The sequence below is a fragment of the Heterocephalus glaber genome, unplaced genomic scaffold (genome assembly GCF_053883595.1).
Source record: "Heterocephalus glaber isolate CG9 unplaced genomic scaffold, H.glaber_assembly_v1.0 deba00001457, whole genome shotgun sequence".
Taxonomy (NCBI): Eukaryota; Metazoa; Chordata; class Mammalia; order Rodentia; family Bathyergidae; genus Heterocephalus; species Heterocephalus glaber.
The window spans coordinates 15,144,001-15,155,727 of record NW_028258305.1 but is presented as its reverse complement, the minus strand read 5'-3'; the positions used below and the strand labels follow the sequence as shown (position 1 = coordinate 15,155,727).

Below are 11,727 nucleotides of genomic sequence, written 5' to 3'. Positions count from 1 at the left end.
CATGGTAGTGGCAAAGAAACAGACCCAAAGATCAGTGGAACAGATTAGAAGATGCAGAAACAACTTCAGACATGCTCAGCCACCTCATCTTTGACAAAGGAGCCAACCAACCTCATTGGAGGAAAGATTGCCTCTTTAATAAATGGTGTTGGAAAAACTGGATTTCAACCTGCCAAAGATTAAAACTAGACCCATACCAATCACCATGCACTAAACTAAGATCAAAGTGGATTAAAGATCTAAGTATTAAGACAGAAACACTAAACTTGCTGGAAGATAAGTTAGGTAGAACTCTTGAGGACATTGGCATAGGAAAAACTTTATAGAAATTAGTTTTGAAACACATTCCTTTTTTCTTCTCTCTGCCTTTCTAATTAACTGGTTTAATTGCAAGGCCCCACGTGCCATAACATTATGTGTATGGTTTTAAGAACTCTCTATATCACTTTCATCAACTTCATAACGTCTAGTCGGGTGTGGTGGCACACCCCTGTAATCTCAGCACTTGGGAGACAGAGGCAGGAGGACTGCTGTGGGTTTGAGGCCAGTCTGAGCTACTTAGTGAGTTCATTGCCAGCCTAAACTACAAAGTGAGACCCTGTCTCAAAAAAAACCAAAAAACAAAACAACAACAACTTCATGAAGTCTAGTTCCTATTACAAGTTTCATTCCTTTTGTATTTGGTTGCTATTTGGGGTATTTATCAATTTCAAGCAATAAGTTCAGGAATGGAGGCATATGCTTGCAGTTCCAGAGTTCAGGAGGCTGAGGAAAGAGGATCTACTTGAGTTCTGTGGAACTATCTGTGGATATTCGATCAATTGGGAGGCCACCAAAGATGTTTTCAGAAAATACCAACATTTAAGAAGACTGATTCTCCTGAATCTGTGTTCCTCATGCTGTACTTTGAAAGACCTGGGCCTTATTCTAAAAATGAATACAGTACACCAATTTGACAGGATGTCAAGTTACCGAGTGTGTAATTTAGTCAAACCCTTAAAAAAAAGTTTAAAGCCAAGCACTTAAAAAGAACTTGTTGGTCTGTAAGAAGCAGGAGTTCACTATAATTGGTGTAAATAAAGAAATGTCAAAAGTTAACTAGTAATGAGGTAGGAGATTAGGGCATGGCAGGCTGGCTGGAAGACAGGATACAAATTGTTAATCATGAAGATCTGGACAGGAGGCTAAAAACAAGATGTAGCCATGTAACCTGCTCAGGAAAGGACATGGCTTGCCAATCACAGCCAGGATGCATGGGCAAAACAACTTCCAACAGACTGGATCTAGGAAGATATAAAAGATGGTGGACATTAACTTCCATGCCACTGCAATCTTGCTGCTCTGCTGACCTTCTCTTTCTTCAGTGGCCCATCTTGCTTGCTGGATGTATCTCTTCTTGCTCTTCTCTTTTCTTCACTTCTATTCACTCTTTTTCTTCCTTTACCTTTTTTTTCCTTAAATTCTTTTATTTTCCTTTCCTTTATTTTATTTTATTGCTATGGGGGATTGAACTTGGGTTCTTGTGCTTGTGCAGCAGGCAGTGAAACCACTGAGCTAAATCCCTGGCCCATCTTCCTTTACTTTAAATAGAAGTTTGTGTTTAACTGTTCATTGGCTGTCCTGGCCAATTCTTTGGGCAGGAGAGAAAGACCTTGGAAAAAGAAAGAAAGAAAGAGAAAAGAAAAGAAAAGGGAAGAAAAGAAAAGAAAGAAAGAAGGAAAGAAAGAGAAAGAAAGAAAGAAAGAAAGAAAGAAAGAGGGGGAAAGAAGAAAACTGGGCACAGGTTCAACAAAAACCAACCAGAAGAGAAACAGAAAGAGAAATGAAAGGCGTAACAGTGAAATCATGGATAAAAACTCACTTGAAAAAAACTCAAAAAACAATTCACTTGAAACTAAGTTATTTACACCAAGAGAGCAATTAGGACCCATGTCCAAGTGAAGAGGAAGATTTTGAAGAGACCAAAAGAGAATCAGGGTGTCCCTTAATGAGTGGCTTACAAAATGAAGTTGGAGATTTTTGTGAATAGCTATAAAGAAAAAACGTTGTAAAAACATAGATCTTGGCCTTCCTGCTTCCTGTGTGGTGAACTTAATTTTCTCAAAAATGTGCACTAGAACTAAAGAAGACAACAAGAACCAGGTGTCATCTGAAGTTGAGTGGTTCACTAATAATCCTTGGACAAAGTTATAGATCACTGCTCAAGCATAAGTTTTCCTGAGACTGCTACAGAAATGGTTGACATAAAGACTCAGGCTGAATATGTTGTGTGATGGGCTGTGAAGGACCCATATGGTTTCCTTACAACAATGATTTTGGCCTTTACTCCACTGTTTCTAGCAAGTGCTGTCTTGTCCTGGAAATTAGCCAAGGTGATTGAATCCTGGAAGAAGAAGCAAAAGAAGAAATAGAAACATGAAGAAAATATTGCAAGGGGCCGGGGATTTAGCTCAGTGGTTCTGCTGCCTGCCTTGCAAGCAGAAGGTTCTGAGTTGGATCCCCGGTACAAAAAAAGAAAAAAGAAAATGTTGCAAAAGCTAGATGATTGAAAAAAGATTGAGCAGCCGGGTATTTAGCTCAGTGGTTTCACCGCCTGCTGTGCAAGCGCAAGGACCCGAGTTCGATCCCCTGTACCAAAAACAAAAAACAAAAAAAAAAGATTGAGCAATGAACAAGTCTACAAGCAGAAAAGTCATTTGAAAAATTATGCAGCTTTAGAAGGACCCCATAAGGTTTCTTTGGATTTCATGAAAGTTATTAGTGTCTGTATAGAAGAATCATTATGGACTCTTTGTATTTTATTTTATTTTATGTTATTTTATTTTTTGAGACAGGTTCTCATGATGCAGGTCGGGCTGCCTTTGAACTCACTATAAAGCTGAGGCTAGCCTCGAACTCCTAGCAATCCTCCTACAACCTCTTGAGTTCTGGGATTACAGGCATGTGCCACCACTCCCAGCTTCATTCTGGAATCTGACCTCAATTCTGTAGCAACTTTTAGGCCTGGGCACAGGTATGTGATTGGTGACCATTGGCAGTTACTATAAATTAGCATACTTGTTGAGCATTACTGATTCCTAACCCAGAATACTCCAAAATCCAAAACTTTATATGTACAGATGTGATCCCACAAGTGGAAAATTCCACAGGTGACCTCTGATGGGTCTTGGTCAAAATACAAATACAGTGAAATGTGTAAAATTTCTTCCAGGCTATATGAAACAAATGAATTTTGTGTTTAGACTTGGGTCCCTTCCCCAAGGTATATCATTACATATATGTAAATATTCCAAAATCTGAAAACATCTAAAACATTTCTGGTTCCAGGCATTTCAGAGAAGGAATAGTCAACCTGTAGTATAAATTCCTTATCACTGACTTAGTCATTTGCCATTTTGTAGCTATGTTCTGAAATAAAAATATCCTGTGGAAACACATGACTTTACAGTATAAACTCTATTCAATTAGTGGCTACTTTTCATTTTAACGATGTCATTTAAAGTTCTAAATTTTGATGGAATCTCATTTATCAATTTTTTTCTTTTATACATCATTTTTTATATCCTACAAAATTCTTGCCTATCCTAAATTCATAAACATTTTCCCTTATAATTTCCTCTTAAAGTTTTATAGTTTTAGTCTTTCATATTTAGCTTCATAGATCCTTTCAAGTTATTTTTATGTATGGAAATAAAGGGTTGAAGTTCATTTTTTATATACAGATACCAGGTGTTCAGTGCCACTTGCTGAAAACACTATCTTTTCCTCTGCTCTGGAATTGAGTTCATGTTCTATAAAACGTTCATGTTAAATAATCTTTCAATACTCAGTGGACCATATATGTGTGGTTCTATTTCTAAATTCTCTGTTTTATTCCAATGATCTATATGTCTTTCCTTACACCAACACTGCCTTGATTACTGTAGCTTTAGAGGAAGTCTTAAAATTAGGTAATAAATGTCTTCCAACAGTTCTTTTTTTCTTTTTACTTTTCTAGCTCCTTTTACTCCTATATAACTTTTAAATCTCAGTATCCAATTCTTCATTTATAGCAAGTATACATAGACCTGAATTTTTATATATACCTTGTGTTTTCTAATCCTGCTAAATTCAAGTACAAATTCTAGGGGCTCCTAGAGATTTCTTAGTATTTTCCCTGTAGATGATCATTTCATCTACATATAAAGATTTTGCTTCTGCTGTCCCAATCCTATCCTAGTTGTGTCATTTTATTGCCAGACTATTTTGGTGAGGGCTAGGTTTCAAAGTTTAATGGACAGATGAAGAGTAGGCATATCTGCCCTTGTTGCCCACCTTAAGGAGAAAGCATTGTATCGTCTCCATTTAGAGAAGGAGTTTTTATTGGAAGTATGGAGTACAGGTCTTTGATCTGTTGAGAAGGTTCTGTTCTACTCCTAGTCTCCTGATAGCGTTTACCATGAACAGCTGTAGAATTTAGTCCCAATACGTTTTCTCCAACTAGTGACAGGATCATATGGCTTTTTCCTTTCCTCTGTTAAAATGATGACTTTTGGGGGTGGATCTTCCAATGCTGAACCAACACTGTCATCCCTATAATAAAACCACTTTCTACATACTGCCAGATCTGACTTCTAATAATTTGTTTTATTAAACAAATTTCTATCTATGTTCATACTTTTTTCTTCTATTATCTTTATCCAGTTTTAGTATGAGCACAATGTTAATTTCCTAAAATGAGGGGAGAAGTGTTCCTTTTTTGTTTCTGCTTTAAATGTTTGATATAATTTATCAGTTAAAATGTATATGAGCCTGTTGTTGTCATAGAGGTAGGTTTTCAAGCTAGGAATATACTTTCTTTAATAGGTGCTATTCAAATTTTATATTTCCTGCAGAGTTAGTTTCATTAATTTGTCTTCCAAGGTACTTCTTAGAAGTTGTCAAATTTATTTCAAAACAGATTTTTGTAATATGCTTTCTATATCCTTTTAAATTCTGTAAAATCTGTGGTAATGTCTCCTAGGTCTTGATATTGTAATTTTAAAAATGTATAATTGATATTGTGTAATAGGAAGAAAAGATCTAAAGGAGGAGGGGAAGTGGGAGGGGTGGGGGAAAGGAAAGAAGGGAAAAGAAAAGTATGAGAAAAAGAAAAAAATGGAAACAATGTCTTTGCAAATAGGGAAGGGTGGAGGGGGTGAAGGAAGGGCAGGGGAAGGGGAAAAAAAATAAGAACCAAGATACTCATGTAATGGTACAAGACCCCAGTGATGAATGTAACTGTATTTTATACCTAAAATGTACCAATAAACTTAATGGGGAAAAAAATAGTGTCTTATAGCAGGGTCCTGTTCTGGACAAAGGATTCTAAGACTGTTAAAGTCAGACTTGCCCTTCCTGAGGTGAAAAGTCTGCCTGGGCCTAAAAGACAGCATATTAATCACATCTTTTGTCATTATTGCTTATTTCTTGGAATTATTTCTGACTTTCTCAAAGCAAAATAATATTAATAAATGAGTACTTCTAGTTTCTGTATTTTTCTGATGTTAGCCTTTGAGACAAGTGGTAATTATCAAGACATTCTGCCTTTTTTAAAATCTAATTTTATAGAACTCTTTGCAGGCCCGAACATTTTTAGCTTTCACAATGTTTATTAAATCCTAGTCTAGTTTAACAATATCTGATTTTATAGACATCATCCCATGGTAAAATATGTTTACTAAGTGAATGTATTCAGACATCTAAGTCCTTATTTTCTGTAGACTAAGCAATAACTACACAGAACACTATGGATAATGATACACACTGGCTCAGAGTTTTCATACAAGACATGTTATCAAACTATACCTACTAATAATATTTAATGCAGTAGTTACTGATTGTAGTTCTTATATAATTTAACTGTAAGAACCTTATTGAGAGAACATCTTGACAGTTTCACTGAACTTTCCAAATTAGCATAATATATTTAAGGAAAAGAATGTAGAGTAAAATGAAAATTGAACATGAAGAGTGTTATAAAGAGAAAATGAAGTTAGAAAAACAGGAAAGTCAAACGTTGAGGTGGAAAAGTCAGATTTATACAGCTTGTTGGAAGGGAAGACATCGAGTATGGATTTCACAAAATCAAAAGTTTAAAAACTCAATGCAACACAAATCCTTGATCTATTCTTTTAGTTTAGTTTAGTTTAGTTTAGTTTAGTTTTGTGTTTTGAGTCAGGGTCTTGATAAACTGCCCAGGCTGGACTCAAACTCCACATCTTACTGCTTTAGCCTCTAAGGGTTGATATGATAGACATGCACCACCACACCTAGCTTATTCTTAAGTAAAGAAAAGTAAGTTGTACCACAATATGTATACATAATTTTTTGTTTAAAAAACAAAAACTATTAGTACTAGTTAACTCTCATGGTTGATATACTTTTAAGACATTCTTGATTAATTTAGTTCTAGACTTTCAGCTAATACAAATCAAAATTCTGATGACTCCCAAAGGATATGACACCATTTGAATGAGACTTTAAAAATAATTTGTCTAAAACTTTGTGCACTAAAAATATTGTTACACAGTCATCGCCAAAGTCGATGGAATTTTAAGATCTTCCTTATGTGTGACTGGATTTCCAGCTCCCACCTTTCTATTGATGAATTAACAGGAAATGAGAAACAAGTAGCAATTTCTACAAGAGATGAACCATAAGTATTTGTAATTACAAACATACAACCAGAAATGGCCCGGTATATTTAGGCATTTTACCATGAGTATATCCTTTTTTTTTTTTTTTTGGTACCGGGGATTGAACTCGAGTCTTTGCGCTTGCGCAGCAGGTGGTGAAACCACTGAGCTAAATCCCCAGCCCAAGTATATCATTTTTTAAAGAAAATATTTTCTTCATCTCTCTGTATATCAGTACATATTCCAAATACCAGTACTAGTATACCAGTACCAAAAATGAAAGAATTATCTTAATTTCATAACTAACTAGACTAAGGCTGTTGTCTAAAAAATAACCTTGGGGAAACAGTGGGGTTCACATATAGGGAATGAGAAATTGAGTCACATAGCTGCCCCATAAAGTTCAGACACAAAGGGCCGGGGATTTAGCTCAGTGGTTCCGCCGCCTGCCTTGCAAGTGGAAGGACCTGAGTTCGATCCCCGGTACCAAAAAAAAAAAAAAAAAGTTCAGACACAGAAATGAAGAAAAGATTCAATTCATTTCTAAGTGAAAAACTTAGAAGTCTGCAAAGTTTAAACATTATCTAGATGCAAAATACTCTTTTTACCCTGTTCTATATATAGTCCAATGAAAATCAAGGAATTATACAACTTGTTTTCTCAAAATCCATATACCACACATGTCAATAAACAAAGGAAATACTTACCTTCAAAAAAAACCCCCCAAAAACCAAAAAACCTTAATTTTATAAAGCCTTGTCTTATTTTGACTATGTAGAGTACTACCTACTAGATGTAATAATTTTTGTACTTATAAACACTGTCACTTTCTTAGAGATGATTTAAAACTTGCAGTATTAAAAAAGAAAAGAAAAGAAAAAAAACTTTCAGTAAAGGGGCTGGGGATTTAGCTCAGTGGTTCTGCTGCCTGCCTCGCAAGTGCAAGCTCCCAAGTTCGATCCCTGGTACCAAAAAAAACCCCCCCAAAACCCAAAAAAACCCAAAACACACAAACAAACAAAAAAACTTGCAGTAAAAACACCAAACACTGTAGTCTCTTGGAAGCAGCGTTTTGGTATGCAAAAACTGTAAAATTTGTTAAAATGTGTTATCAGATAATTTGCTCATTATATAGTTTATACTTTTGTTTTTATTCCAATCTTTGTTTTAACTTACATAGTAATGGTATGTATAATTTCTGTCAAACAGTTTGAGGTGAAAATTAAAATTTCAATTTTTTTTGGTACCAGGGATCGAACAGGGGGCCTTGTGCTTGAGAGGCAGGCAGCAGAACCACTGAGCTAAATCCCCGGCCAAAATTTCAGTTTTTAAAAGATACTCTTAAAGAGTTAACATTTAAATCATACTTCATAAGTGGTTAAAAAAGCCTTAAAATTTGGAAAATTTTCAATGGGTATAGTAGTAATTGCACAAACAGGACAAATTATGTCAAAATTAGAATGTGCTATAGTTAGGTCCAGAGCTAAAGGATCTTTTGATTAAGCAGTATAACCAAAACTTTTGACTACTAAGCATGGCTTTTCAGGGCCCAGTATGTGTAGCACATTGGTGCCTCCCCTGCCTGGCAAGTACAAGGTCCTGGGTTCTATTCTTCATATCAGAAAAACAAACAAACAAACAATCATGGCTTTTCTTTCTCTCTCTCTTTCTTTCTTTCTTTCTTTCTTTCTTTCTTTCTTTCTTTCTTTCTTTCTTTCTTTCTTTCTTTCTTTTTTTCCTGGGGATTGAACTCAGGACCTTGCACTTGCAAGGCAGGTGCAGTGCCACTGAGCTAAATCCCCAGCCCCAAACATGGCTTTTCTAAATGCATGGTCCAGTGATTTTATTTGATGCAGTATTTAATAGCTTATTAATGTTTTCTGCACCTTTGATGATGAATTTAAGATACAGTGATTGTTCCATAGCTCTAGTTTAAAAATGAAACTAGGTAAGAAATATATTTGATACTTTTTTTTTTTTTTTTGCGGCACTGGGGATTGAACTCAGACCTTGAGCTTGCGAGGCAGGCATGGTGCCACTGAGCTAAATCTCCAGCCCTGATACTTTTTTATAAAGAAAAAAAACATAGATTCTGAAGACAGTTTTCCAAATATTATGTCAATAGTTGAGTTGCACAGCACACCAAAGAGTTACTTCTCTGAAAAGGATAGTGACTTTTTTCCAACTTTGTCATTGATGTCAAATTAAAGCTCTGTTGGTTGTACAACAAGAATGCAAAGTCTTCCCTATTTAAGAAGGGATGAATGCCCTGGCACAAAGGTAGGAAAGCATATTGGAAATAAGCATAACTTTACATTAGACTCCCAGGGTCTATTTGCTAAAACTTCATATTCATTTATGAAGAAGAGAAGAATGGTAAAGTCTCCCAAATTAATCAATTCTGTGTCATCATTATAGATCCAGAACTTCGGATAAAGTTTTAAGAGAGGAACAAAAAGTACACAGAACTAAGAACAGTTACTGAGCTTTTTTCACAACTAATTTACCTGATGAAGAATTGCAGCTAGGCTGATAGACCATCCCATTTTGGTAGCTGGCCTGAGGGACCTCGAAAGTTTGTATGTGAGCAAAGATCAAAGAAAGACAGATAATGTAAACTGACTGATCCTGACAGCAGGGAGCTATTGATGAAGTTGATCTCTACTTCTGAAGGAGCATCAGGACCAGGAAGCAGTCCAGAAATACAGTATTGATAGAAGACAAGCTACTGATAGAAAATGAAGATTTGTCACCTCCATCTGAAACTACAGATTCATTCATAAAAATGGAAACAAATATATTCACAAGTTGTTTACTTCAACTGGATTTCCTAGAGTCTCTTAAAACCAAGAAAGAATAAGAAAAGGAGGCAAAGGGCCAGGGATTTAGCTCAGTGGTTCTGGCGCCTGCCTCACAAATGCAAGGTCCTGAGTTTGATCCCCGGTACCAAAAAAAAAAAAAGAAAAAAAAAAAAAGGAGGCAGAGAAGATGTTCAGTTTGGCACCAAAGTTTAACTTACTAGGATAGTGTCATAGCAATGCAACAGCAAGGGAGAAATGTGGTCTGTTCAATAGAAAACTGTAAACTGAGTATTACATTAGAAGAAAATGATAACATTTCAGAAATAAATAATAAAAAGGAGAATAAGCAAAAAGTTGTTATGACCTTTAATCATTCTCCATCATGGTTTTACCTTTGTATTATCAAAGGTTCCCCTCTAAATATAAGTAGACAACTGTATCCTCATGGTCATTTAATAGATTAGGACACACTATGTATTTTACAAACATCCCATTCCTTCTCTTATGCTACATTATGTATTTAACTTTTGGATGATATTTTTTTGCCTCTTTTCTTTTTCTGTACCAGGGATTGAACTCGGGACCTTGCACTTGAGAGCCAGGCGCTGAGAATGATATTTTTTAATCAACAAAAACTATTTTTGACCTTCAAATCTCAGGTAAGAGATGGTAATGAATTAAATGATGTAAGGCTTATTTCTTCCAAAATTTTAAGTGGCCAACCTTATACTTTGTGCTCTTTGAGGGTAATTTTTGTTGCTTTTGTTTTTTGTTTGTTTTTTGAGACTGGGTGTTGCTATGTAGTTCAGGCTGGCCTTGAGCTCACTATGTAGCCCACACTGGCTTCAAATTCACAGCGATTCACCTAATTAATAGAGGAAGTAGGTGGGGAAGTGTTCCGGTAGTTAGAGTTTATGCCGAGGCAGCAATTCCAAAGTATCAGTTGTAATAACCAACTCGACTCTATTTTGAGCCTTCTTACCATTTTATATCTGTGTTGGACAAAGTGCCAAGAGCTATTTCCGGGCACTAGCCCCCCTCAGTCACTGGCTTTAATAAAAACCTCAAATCTGACATCGACTGTGACACATCTCTATAGTTCCAACTCACTCACCTATAACACAGTGACTTAAAACATAGACGTTTATTTCTGGCTAATACAAACTCTGCCTTCAATTGCTGTCTTCCACATGGAGATGCACTGATCCAGCCTTCTTCATTTTCTGACCTCTTTGTGACTGAAGGGGAAGAGAGACTACAGAATGGTGTAGGGAGATCCCACTGACACTGCACTGAGGTAACACTGTTACTTTTCCTCATGTTTCACTAGAAAGAATATTAGTCTCATGGCAATGCTTAATTGGTGAGGTCAAGGAAGAATAGAAGAAATATTAAAAAGGGTGTGTGAGCACATAATTACCTACTACATGAAGAGATCAAGAAAAAAAGCAAGCCAGGTGTGGTGGGGCATGCTGGTAATCTCAGCACTGAGAGAGGTTGAGGCCTGAAGATGGCAAGTTCGAGGCCAGCCTGGGCAATTTAGCAAGACTCTATGCCCAAAGGGGGAGGGGCGCTAAGGGATGTCACTTAGTGACAGAGTGCTTGCCTAGCACAAGCTTAATTCCAAGTGCCACAAAGAACAACAACAAAAAAAGAAACTCTGAATGTGAAAGTCCATCTTGTCTCTTTCTATAACAATTATGTTTAGTAGCATTGTTCAATCTCACATTTCAGAGGGCTTGCAAGGAGGTCTGGCACCATAAAGCTACTTTGATAATAAAATCCAATCAACACAGAGTCCATCCCTCCCACTGTCAAATTCCATACAAATTTCGTCCAAAGGAGATAATGTCTGAAGTCAAATTCATTTGCCCTTGAGATATTTATTTACTTATTTTGGAGACAGGGTATCACTACGTAGTCCAGGTTGGCCTTGAACTCTTGATTTTCTTGCCTCTTTTTTTTGCTCCATTTCCCCTCCCTTCTCTATAAAATCTCCTTCAAATTTCTCTCTTTTTTTCTTCTCCCTTCTTTTTTCCCCTCCCTCCTTGTTCCCCTTCTCATTTGAACATTTTCTTCAGATTTCCCAGTGTCTGTTGTACATTTTAGTTCTTATTTCCACTTTTGGTTTCTCACACCAGAGAAATAATGAGGTATTTAAACATGGGTGTCTAATTTATTTTACTTAAGAGTGTGGTCTCAGGGTGCATCCATTTATCTAAAAAAATATCTCAAGCTCATCCTTACTTATGGTAGATTAGTACTCTGCT

The 11,727-nt window shown here is 36.2% G+C and overlaps 1 pseudogene; it reads left to right on the top strand.

Moving 5' to 3' along the window:
- Nucleotides 1–8,190: 8,190 nt before the first annotated feature.
- Nucleotides 8,191–9,516, top strand: LOC110346133 (uncharacterized; annotated as a pseudogene).
- The last annotated feature ends 2,211 nt before the right edge of the window (nucleotides 9,517–11,727 follow it).